The sequence below is a fragment of the Cyanistes caeruleus genome, chromosome Z (assembly GCF_971803275.1).
Source record: "Cyanistes caeruleus chromosome Z, bCyaCae1.hap1.1, whole genome shotgun sequence".
NCBI lineage: Eukaryota > Metazoa > Chordata > Aves > Passeriformes > Paridae > Cyanistes > Cyanistes caeruleus.
The window spans coordinates 11,740,255-11,752,500 of NC_141732.1; the positions used below are offsets into that span (position 1 = coordinate 11,740,255).

The window sequence follows — 12,246 nt, forward strand, 5'->3', positions numbered from 1 at the left end:
TATAATATCAGAATAATGTTACAAAATTAGGATGGTTGCCTCACAAACAGGGATTTGGACAAGGTAGAAGTGTTTAGTGCTTTCTTTGATTCTGACTTCAACACAGATGATGGACCAAAAAGGTCCCAGTGCGCTTTGCTGAAGGACCAAGAGTCTGAGAATGATCAACTCCCAGTGGACCTTGAACTCATGTGGATTCTACTGCTCCAATTAGAGATCTGTACAAATCCATGAGACCTGATGAGATTCGTTCAGGGATCCTCAAAGGACTGGCTGGTGTCATCTCAAAGGCTCTTGATTATTTTTGAGCAATCTTGGGAATCCCAAGAAGCTGACAAATGTAATCTGATTTTTCAAGAAGGGCAAGAAAGAGGACCCTGGAAACTGCAGGCCTGTCAGTCTCACTTCAGTGCCTGTTAAAATAATGGAAAAGATTATTTTGGAGGTACTGAAGAACACCTGGAGGTCATTGGTCACAGCTAGCACAGCTTCATGTGGGGAAAGTCATTCTGGTTGCACCTGATGATGCTCTACAGCCAGGGTAACTCCACTAGTTAATCAAGGAAAGACAGTTGATGTAATCTTTCTGAACTTCAGCAAAGCTTTTGGTACTGTCTTTCCTACGATCCTTCTGGACAAAACACCCAGCACTCAGCTGGATAGACACAACATGCAATGAGTGAGTAACTGGCTCAAGGGTTGGGCACAAAGGGTTACAGTGGATGGGGTGATATCACTCTGGTGACCATTCATTCACCTGTGGGGTTCCACAGGGCTCCATCCCCAGCCCAGTTCTCTTCAACATCTTTGTTAATGACCTGGATGTAGAACTCAAAGGAACACTAAGTGTGAAAATGAGACAAAATTGGGAGGAGCTGTTGACTCACTCAGTGATAGAGAGGCCCTGCAGAGAGATCTCAACAGATTAGAGAGGTGAGTAATCACCAACCTTATAGAACTTAACAAAGGAAAGTTCAGCTTTCTGCACCTGGAAATCGGCAACCCTGTATGTCTATATGGATTGGGAAATGAGCCCATATGGAAAGCAGCTCTATGGAAAGGTCAACAGAAAGATGAGTAAGAGTCAGCAGTGCCCTGGCAGCCAGGAGGCCCAACCCTGTCCTGGGAGGCATCAGGCCCAGCAGCAGCAGCTGGACAAGGGAGGCCATTGTCCTGCTCTGCTCTGCAACAAGGTGGTCTTACCTCAAGTTCTAGGGGCAGTTTTGGGCACTACAATATAAGAAAGGTATAAAGCTGTTGGAAAGTGTTGAAAGGAGTACCATGAGGATGGTGAAGGGTCTGGAGGGGAAGCCATATGAGGAGTGGCTGGGGTCATTTGGTCTGTTCAGCCTGAAGAAAAGACAGGAGAGAAACCGCATCACAGTCTGCAATTTCCTCATGAGGGGAAAAGGTGGGGCAGACCCTTAGCTCTTCTCTGTCTTGCCACGTGACAGGACTCAAGTTAAATGGTGTGAAGCTGAGGCAGGGGAGGTTTAGGCTGGGAAATTTTTTTCACCCAGAGGGTGGCTGGGCACTGGAACAGGCTCCCCAGGGAAGGGCTCACTGTAGCAGCCTGACAGAGTTCAAGAAGTGTTTGGACAATGCTCTCAAGCACATGGTGTAATTCTTGGGGTTTCCTATTTTGAGCCAGGAGCTTGACTCAGTTCTATTGATGGATCCCCTTCAACTCAGCATATTCTATAATTCTCTGATTCAGTAATCATTCCTGTGGGAATTCAGTGGCAGTATTCCAAGTTATACTACAAGTTTTCTTTATATTTCAATAGATGCTTCTCTCCAGTCAAAATTTTGGGCATGAAAGTATGCAAGATCATTAATACCAAAGTAATTTCTGCTGAATTTCCTTTTCTAATATGTTTTCTGTGTAATTATTATTTTATTTTAATGCAGATTTTAAAATGTTTAAATGCCAGAATCAAATCTTTTAAAATATCTAGCAAACATCTTTGTGACAAATTTAAAAGAGAGCAACACAAAGTTCAAAATGAAATATAATTCTATTTAGGAACTAATGCAAGTAGTTCTTTATAAAGGGAGTGATTTGTCTTGATTCAGTGTCCTCTAGTTCAAATCTGAAAAGAATTTGTTGTTTGTTATTTGACACTGGTTTGTGTAGGCATATTTTCAAAGTGCCAAATGAAGCCATAGCAGATATCTATATTTTTGTGTATATATAGAAACCCCATAAAATTTGTATGGTTTTTTTTGAACAAAAATTATACCTTACAATAATTAGTCAATTAATTTATTGTATTTTCAGGTTGTATAATTTTAATTAATAATTGAGAGAAATGTATTTTAATATTGAAATTCACAGTGAAGGTTTCTCTGTTCATTTGTCAACTGGCATAAAACATATGCTTTCTTGATGTAGAAAAAAAGGCTATTCAAGGTTCCTGAGAGCCTCTGGCTAAAGTTCTATCATCATACTTAAAGAAATATTAATATGATCTACCTCCTCCTTATAGGGCTCATTTTGCTTCTGTGCAATCTCTTCGTGTTCATTTTCACGGCTGATTAAAAAAAAAAGTAATCTGAATTAGGATTACTGAATCAGTAAATGAATCTACCTAGTGAATAGCTGGATGCAATGGAAGTCACTTGGCCCATAGCTGATAAATTCTGAACTCAGACAAGTATATGCATAAGTCTCACAGAGAAAAAGTTCAGAACACAGCTATCCATAGGAGTCTTCTGACAGTAGCAGAGAACAGATGTATGAGGAGTGGGTCTTCAAAAATCTCTAACAGTCACAACTTTTTAAAATCACATGTTTATTGCAGTTTGTTCAATACTACCCACCCCCACTCCCCACCCCACCCCCAAGCAGAAATAATGGATTGTGGTGGCTTCAGAGGTTTTTAAATGTTTCCTGACCATCTTTGCTATTTTTCAAAACTTTTGCTTTTAAGACCCCTGCCTTCAGATCCTCTCTGGAACATTGTCCTGGGTTCATAGGTAACCAGCTGTGGGCCAAAATTACTATTTCTAAGCAGTTTCCACTTTGGTTAGCTCCCTGATTTGCGATTTGCTCCTTCTCTTGTTTTCATTCTCATTTCATTTTATTTAGTATATTGCTTCCTTGCTGATTCCATTTGGCCTCTCATTGCAAACTGATTCTTACCCCAAACACATACACAGTCTTTCACTGCTGTTGCTTGTTGAAAGTGTAGTCATTCCCCCACTCATGTTTCACTTGCATGCTCAAAGTGAAAACTCTTTCAGAAGGGGACCTAGACATTTAAAAGTGCTCTCAATGGTACCCAGAGAGCAACTGCCAATTTTTTTTTAAAATAAAAATAAAGGATTCAAATTGATTCTTTAACTTTCCTTCAAAATAAAAAACAAACAAACCAAATGTAAACCAAAAAAACACCACCACAGCAATAAAACCTCACCAAAATTAGTCTTTAATATTAATTGCAAATTCCCTAGTTTTAGTAATTGACAAAGAAATAGTAGTGTCATCAGTATCTAACAAGAAGTCTTCCTCAGCACAATTAAGGCATTTTTACTGAATCACTGACACCTTTATTGGTCATGCATCCTGTTGATACAGTTTGAAACAATAAGGAGATCATGAAGTCATGTGAAAATAGAGACAGCATTTTTTAAAACTTTAGTTTAATGAAATATAAAACCCATTATACTGGGCAAATGTTACAAAACAATTTCAGAAAATGGAAGAATTTTCTGGAAATTGCTATGGATATTTTCCACTTAAAATATCTTAAAAGTGAAAAATAGCAGTAGTTAAATCAAGTGTTACTTGAATTTATATTTTCCTTCTACCTTTGCTGCTGAACATTTAATATAATGTCTTGTAGAGCAGATATGCAACAGGAGGCTTAATAGGGATGCTGTTTCCATAACAACAAGTAGGATTTGAACAAAAACACAATACAAAATGGTTACTATTCTTCACAGTACATAAAAGCAGTTATTCAAAATTAGGAGCAGCATGACATTGAAAAAACAAATTAAGGCAAAGAGCGCTAACAATTCTGTTCCATATTTGGTAATGCTTAAGTCATAAATACTTCAGGAGCAACTATAAGAACCCTGAAATTTATTGTATTGTCAATGTCAAGTTAAATCATGACCTGAGAGAGACTTTTTTAAATGAACAATTAAATGAAAAAACAGTCCCATTCAGACAAACCACAGAAACAAGTCATTTAGTTAGTTATAAATTGGCTTATACAATGAGTAAATGAAAGGTCTAACTCTGCCTTCAGTGAGAGTAATTTTTAACTTTTAAATTTGTATTCATAGAACAGGGTGTTAATGATTTCTTGAATCTTTTCTGTTTTTCATCAACTGCATTTTACTTTATAGACTTTATATAATTCTGAAAGTGCCATGATTTTCTCAGTCTTATATCTCTAAGGTATATATTTTTAATTTCTTGACAGATTTAAATTTATGTTCATTTTTCCAAGTAATAATGCCGCATATCAATGATGGAAAATTAAAATAAAAATATTTCAGCACCATAGGAAGTTCTTCCACTTCTTTGTGGGTTTGCATTTTGGTGTGAGGTCTTTTTTGTTTAGATTTTAGTTTCAGGGACTAGTATTTTTGTTGAATTTTTAAATTTTCTACTTTATATATTATGAAATGTACAGATCAGTCAGAAACTGAGTTTAAAAGTCTAATGAGGTCTGACTCATTAAACATTTCCCAGTGTAGATTTTGGAAGTGCAGCCTACTTGAATTATTCTAATGCCATATTGACACTGCAGAACTAAAGTAGTCATGGCTTTAGTGACATCTAAGGGTAGTTGGTATGAAAAGGAGAATATTTAGTATATTTTTAATTAAAAGAATTACCTGTTGCTAGTGTCACTTCATTAGAATACCAAATTTCAAGTGTATTGCTATTTTTCTCACACTGATTTTATCTCATAATTAAGATTAAATTGACCTTTTTATGCAGGTAATTAGAATGTGCTCATCCTGGGAACAAATGCTGGAAAGTTTTTAAAAAGTTCTCAAGTTCCTGAAAACTAAAAACCCAAAAAGTCAAAAAAACCCACAAAACAAAACAAAAACCCAAAACCAAACAAAAAACAAAACCAAAAATACCCCAAACAAACAAGGGAGATATAGGAAAAGGGATCACAATGAAATAATTTTGATACTGACCATAACAGGTCTATTCCTACTGAGCTTCTGCTTTCTAAACTGTATTTTGCAATGAAAAGTAGAAACCACTGCAGACTTCTGCCTTCTCTTTTGCATTCACAGTATCATATTGTTTGTTCACCTAAGAAGCTTCTTGATATTTAAATGATATATTAGTTAAAGATGCTCCTGTCAATATAGTGTGGAGGCCTGATAATCACACAAGAACAGATAATCAGAAAATGAGAACTATGAAAAGCTGACAAAGCATACCAAGCCCAGATTAATTACATTCCCTGTTCCTACAGGAAACAGAAAGAAGAAATAAAAGGCCATCTGATTTTAATGATGGAGCTGTTTTAAACAGAGGTAGTGAATTATATCCACTGGATATGGATGCTATGGGATATATCATGAGATAATCTCCATTTAAGAAATGGATCAAGGCATTTAGCAGACTTTTTTGTCTTTGGTATGAATGACCATGAGAAAAGTTTGAAATATTCAGAAGTGTATAATTTAATATAGGTAGCCAAAGATTTATATGATTATTATAGTCCTCTGATTTTAACATGGCAGTTTGTAGATTGCCACATGGCAAAATGCAAATGTCTGGTGTTAAGAATATTGAAAGTGATCAGTTAAATTATTTTGAAGTCAACATTTATTGTTTTCAAGTGGAATGCAATGTGGACTAAAGTAATGCCAAGAATCTTTCTGTCATGTATCTTTCACTTCAAGATTATGTGCAGTTAAAAATAATTGTGAGAACTAATTTGGTATTAAGAAAAACTTGTGGCTTGGCATGCAGAGCAGTTTTAAATAAAAATGCAGAGAAAAGGTATGAGGAAATGCTCTTAAAAACTACTGATGACTACTTAGCAAATACAGCAAAGTATGTAGAATTAGAAAAGATGGCAATGTCTTGAGTCAAAAAACTAGGCCTGAATTACTGTTAATTTAAAAACCTAGTGAAATCCACACTTTCTTGTTATTATGAATGAAAACATGTCACTGAGAACTTTGGCTAACTACATTTTGCACGTACTGAATATCTTAAGCCAAAAACAATCAATCAAGCTTCTTTTCCATTTAAGTTATTATGATTACTTTTATTTTTGTTTGTTTCATTTCTGGAATGAGTGTTTTGTTTTGTTTTTAAACAGAACATCAGCAACAAAACCCTGGGGAAAAGAAAAAAAGTCCCAAATTTGAAAGGAGCAATTAATTAATACAATTTTATTAATTTTCTAATAAAAAATAAAGAGAAACAGCCATGAAATTTCAATTGTATAAAGAAGTGTCTCCATCAAACAAAATTTTTCTATATTCTGGTACTGAAGGATTAAGTTAATCATTCAGCAATTAGATTTTGAGAACATTTTCTTTTTTTTTTTCCTGAAGGAATACATGAAGAAAATTAGATGCTCTGAAAAAGAACTTTCCAAAATTCAACAGGTAAAAAAACTAAACCATCTAAAAATACCTTCAAAACCTGAAAAAGCTTCAATTGCTCCATCCCCTGAGTTTCTCAAGTAAATTTCTAAGTGGCATAAAATGGTACTTTCATAAAACACTGACTTGATATGTATCTACTTCACTGGAAACTAATTAGGAAAAGAGTAATTTACTTACTTTTCCATTAGATATGTAACAGTCAGATTTAAAGGTCTTCCTGAAATTCATGCAAGATGGGCAGCATCATTACCACATTTCATGAGAGGCATTTACTTGACTTTAATGCTTAAAAGAGACTTTGTCTGAGCTTCCTCTTAAAGAAAAAAAATATACTTGTTTAAGTCCACGTGAAATTAGATAATACAGGATTCTTGTTTTCACTTAACAATTTTAAACAAATTTTAACACGTGAAACTGTACAAATTAATTTTGGTGAAATAAAACTGATGCCTAAATATTTTCAGTCTTTTCATATATTTGTCACTGTAGATTTTTAATATATAGCTTTATAGTTCCTAGCACTTTCTTACACTTTTGAGCTCAAGTTACCCTTTCTCACATATTATGTCACACTCTTGAAATTCTGTTTGGTCTTATTTTCAAGGAAAAGAAACTGCACCAACGCCTGGGAGATATAACAAGATGAAGGGCTAAGAACCCCTTGGAAGGACTCTATTGGGGCAGAGCCAAGGATGGTTTACCATGGCAACCCCTCTCCTATTGGATTTACTTGCAGTATATACTAATTATTTAAAATTAAAAGAACTGTGAAATTTTTGACCCTTCACATGTGCAGAAGGTATCATCTGTGCACCTGAAACCTTTCACTAAGGCTGCTTTTTATGTTATCAATTATAATATTGTTTGGAAAAGTTTTTTCCCAGTTTTAGGCATGACAACAAAGTATCTCAGCCAAATTTCAACAGATCACATAAAATTACTAACCCAATTTAGATAACAAAGAGAAAAAAATATTCTTACTAACATTTTTTTGAACAGCTTGCTAACATGTTATCTGCTTCTTTTCTAAGAAAACAGCCCAAGAAATTAAATTGCACGAAAAAAAAAGAGAAAAACCACAGCATTTGTTGTCAACCAGTAATTATTACATGCCGTTAAGCAAACACAGCTTCACAAAGAACTTGAAAAGTAACTCATTATTATGAAAAAGTAGGTGAGTATTGTATATGAGAAGGACTTTTAAATTAAAACAGAAGGAAGGAACTGATGCTATAATTTATATTTCAGATAAAAACAGAGATTTCTTGTCCTGAAGTTATGACTATTCACGGCATAATTAAAATATAATCCAAGTTTTGACTTAGATAAGCATACATAAGCAACAAAAGTCTCAGCAGGTAATGAAACACACTGGTTTTGAAGAAAGAAAAAGCAGGATTTTGTTGAGCGGATAGGTATATGAGGGGAGAAAAAAACCCAACATGATGTCAAGTATTCAAACTGCTAAAACCTGTAATGGAAATCTCACATACCAAGACAATATCACGGAGAACTGTAGACCACATCTTCTTTGGAAATACATTAGTCCTGGAATTGCAGAACACCACAAAGTAGTGGTCAAAAAAAAATTAACAGATGGCAAGGAGCATAATAGCTTTTTAAAAAATAACACAATAAAAGTATAGAAAACATATTTAAAAGGATCAAAATCAAAATCAGGATCAGATCCAAGGATCAGAATCAAAAAAGCACCTGCTAATGGATATACAGTCAATTATTACTCATTATCTGATTTCTAAAGAGTTTAGAAAACAAAAACATTACAAATGCTGTATCTTGACAGTTATTTGATAAAGAAGATGGGACTATGAAAAAAAGAATGTTAAGGATTGAAACAATATTCCTACCCTGCAGCACAACAGAAGTTTTGAAACAAAGCTATAACGAGTGCCTCCATGGTAAGTTTACTGGTGACACAAAACTGGAAGGAGTGGCTGATACTCCAAAGAGCTGTGCAGCCTTTCAGAAAGACTTCAAGAAGCTGGAGATATGGGCAGACTGGGACTTAATGAGGTTCAACAAAGCAAGTGCAGAGTCCTGCACCTCAGGACAAATAACTCCTGGCACAGGACAGACTGGGGACAGACCTTCTGGAAAGAAGCTCTAAGGAGAAGGACTTTGGGAGGCCAGTGGACAAGAAGCTGACCATAAGCCAACAGTGCCCTTGGAGCCAAGGGATCCTGAGGTACCTCAGGAAGAGCATTGCCAGCAGGTGAGAGGGTGATCCTTTATCTCCTGCTAAGCCCTGGTGAGGCACATCTAGAGTGCTGTGTCCAGTTCTGGGCTTATCAGCATAAAACAGACATGAAAGGGCTGGAGAAGGTCCATGATGAAGAGGGGATGGGAGCATCTCCTAAGGAAAGGCTGAGGGAGCTGGATTTGTCTAGCCTGGAGAAAAAACAACTGAGAGGGACCCCATCAATATATGTGATTATCTGAAGAGGAGAGTCAATCCTATGAACGCGTTTGGTGTTGTCAGTTTAGTGCTGCCAAATAGGACAAGAGGTAATGGGCAGAAACTGATGCACGTCTTTACCGTGCTGGTCAACAAGAACTGGAACAGACTGTCCAGAGAGTGTGTGAAGTCTCCTCACTGGAGATATTTTAAAGATGTCTGGACACAATCATGTGCCATATACTCAGATGTCACATTCTTGTTTCTTCCATGTTATCCATTTTCTGATTCTGTGATTCTATAATGCACTCGCTATAACAAAAATCAGTATAGATGAAGCAGTGTGTGTAACTCTTCCAGAAATACAGAAAACGTGTTCCTTCTCCTATTGAGAAAAATAAATGCATATATATGTGTGTGTGTGTGTGTGTATATATAGGGCTTAAGTATTTTTAAAAATTGATGCTTAAGACAAGGTATATACATTTCATAACAGATTTTCATAGGAGAAATGGAGTATGTGCCAAGGTTATTTCTAGGCAACTTCTGACTGGTGTTTTCATTCAGATCAAAATTGTCACTCTATTATGGAGGATATTGAATTCAGTCATCCAATTTGGTCTCGTCTCCTACTGTGACTTTTTCTACAACTGGAAAAATAATACCAAATCAAGCAATTAATTAGTAGTGCATATATTGTACTGGTGACAGCTAGAAGAATCCATCAAATTGTTTTTTTCAATAACTTTAATGGAAAAATTAGCAAGCATTTTTACAACAAACATTTGATAGTTTTTATAATCTATTTTAAAAAGTCAGGCTTTTGTTTGTTTGCCCGTGTTATTTCCTATGTGTAAGAAAACATACTTCTTTTTAAACAGCCTTTGGTAGCTGGCGTTTTTTACACATCCATCTTTAACATTTCTAATGATTCCATGTAGTTTTCTCTTACACCTATTAATCTAAGGGAAGAAGAGAATAAAAATTAAATAATAATTAAATAAAAATTAAATAAAAATAAAAAATTAAATAAAAATAGTGCAAATTATAAAGGATTTTTATTGTAAAGCCAAATAAGCAACATCTTTGTTAATCATGTATGGTATTACTCTCATTCTGAATAAAAAGAAAAATTTAAAAAAAATCTATTTTACTTCTAGCACTTTTGACACAATCCAAGCATGATTTTATGTCTAAAATCATTTAATTTTCACTGTCTGAAAATAATGTGTGATTTAGCAGTACCACACTGAATCACATGGAATTAACACCACTAGTTTACCCAGTATCTCTTGTAGCATGAACACGCGTGGAGGAAGCCAGTCCTCTGACAGGCATCCCCCCTGGAGATCTGTCTCCTAAGATAAGACAAAACCGCCTAGTCACGGTGTCTAAGCTCTGCACCCCTTCCTGATTCAGGACCCCATGTTATCTCCCTGCTAACTATTCATCATCTTAGCCCAGTCTCAGACCATTGGACCCCTTCTCAATTCTCCCCTTTCCTATAAAAACCCCAGCTTTTGCCCAGTTCAGTGCTTAGATCATCACTGGCTCCCTTTGCTGAAGCCTGCATTAAAGACTTTCTGTGGAATGCCATATGATCTTCCTGTCTCTTGTCTGTGTCAGCTGGGGTAACCCCTGAAGGGAGCTGGCTAGGCTGAACAGAGCTGATCACAGAGCAGAAATCACCTTCTAAAAGAGCTGGTCACCTTGAAGCCTCTGCCCGTGCTCCAAGGGTTACACCTGGCTGGAGACCGCCTGGAAACCCCTCACGGCGGCTCTCCCGTGGGACGTCTATCTGGGCTGGCTGCCATTAGAAGGTGGGGGTCAGACAGGCCCCCAGGACCCAGCCACAACAAATGTGTCTTCAAACATGAAACAAAAAATAGCTATTATTTAGATAAGAATGTTAATAATGCTTTTTAATTTCTTTGTTCCTTTCTTAGAACACAGTCTTGTCTACTTCACATAGTCAAGGTGAAGAGCCTTCCCTTCTGCTTAGATTCACATCTGAAAGAATACTTTCAAGGGGTATACTGTGCAAGACCTTCAAATGGGAAAGATTTGAAAGATTTTTAAAATCCTCTAGGATTAAAAATCACAGTTTATTCCTACCCAGAAATATGCTTACATTATAAAATGCATCTAAAAATAACTGACTGAGTTGTAATAAAACAGAAAGAGCTTCATATGTTGTCTAAGTGACTCTGAGTCTTCAAATGTAAGCCAAAAATATGTGTCATATGAAGTAATACAGATTATGAAAACCCATCTTTTAGATATTACTGTTAAATTGAAAGTAGAATTTAAAGAGATTTTTCAGTCTGAGGTGAATACTTTTAGTGTTAGGAATAGTGCTTTCTTAGTTTTTCCCTGGGCCATGCAGAATAAAATAAGTTTAAAATTTTGGAATGTCTTATGTATCTTAAAATAAATGTTTGGTATTTTGGTTCCAGTTGTAAAATAAATTTTGGGTACTTCGAAGAAAAGGTTAGATTCCTCCATTTTGCAAATCCTGATTTAGGATTCTGCTAACTATGCTAGTTTTTCACAAATGTGATTTAGATTTCTTGAAGAGCCACTGTCAAAGGCAGAAGCAAAATTAGTTTTAATCTGATTTGGTAAACCATGAATTAACACAGTTCCAAGGTTCACTCAGTTATTTACAACAAGGAAGAACACACAAATGGAAATTGATTTAGCATCTAACTAGAATTATTAACACAGAGATCAGAAGCACAAAAAGCTCCTCGGGGGATCCCCACCATGCAGTCATGCTGCCTGGCAAAGAGAGCTCAAAGAAGGCTGTCATATCTATGGGATGAAGTGGTTGGCTCATAGCTAATTTGCATACAATGGGAATGTAACCATGTTCATGACGTGACTTATACCCACAACTGTCTTTGAGCAATAACGATGCTTGAAAAAGCCACTTGCTATTCCTTTGTTAATTGCTTGATCAATGTTCCAACCTCATGGGTGACTCCACCCCTTTTGCAGTTTTCCTAGAAGGGTTCCTTGCTCAGCTCTGGCTTGGAACTTTCTCTCCTTTGTAATTTGTACAATACAGCTGCTTATTTGGTTTAGGGTCCAAGTCCATCTGTTACACACCCATGTTATTCTTTGTATCACCATTATTATGACTGATGTATTATTGTATCACTGTATTTGTATCATTATCAATTATCTGCAAGCAATTCCACTGTACTTTTAAGATAAACTTT

General features: G+C 35.9%; 1 long non-coding RNA gene across 1 annotated transcript; it reads left to right on the forward strand.

The window, feature by feature from the left end:
- Positions 1 to 580: 580 nt before the first annotated feature.
- Positions 581 to 10,058, forward strand: LOC147648100 (uncharacterized). The gene is made up of 4 exons (XR_015280691.1): positions 581 to 679; positions 774 to 933; positions 6,553 to 6,606; positions 7,211 to 10,058. It is a non-coding gene; the product is annotated as an uncharacterized LOC147648100 (long non-coding RNA).
- The last annotated feature ends 2,188 nt before the right edge of the window (positions 10,059 to 12,246 follow it).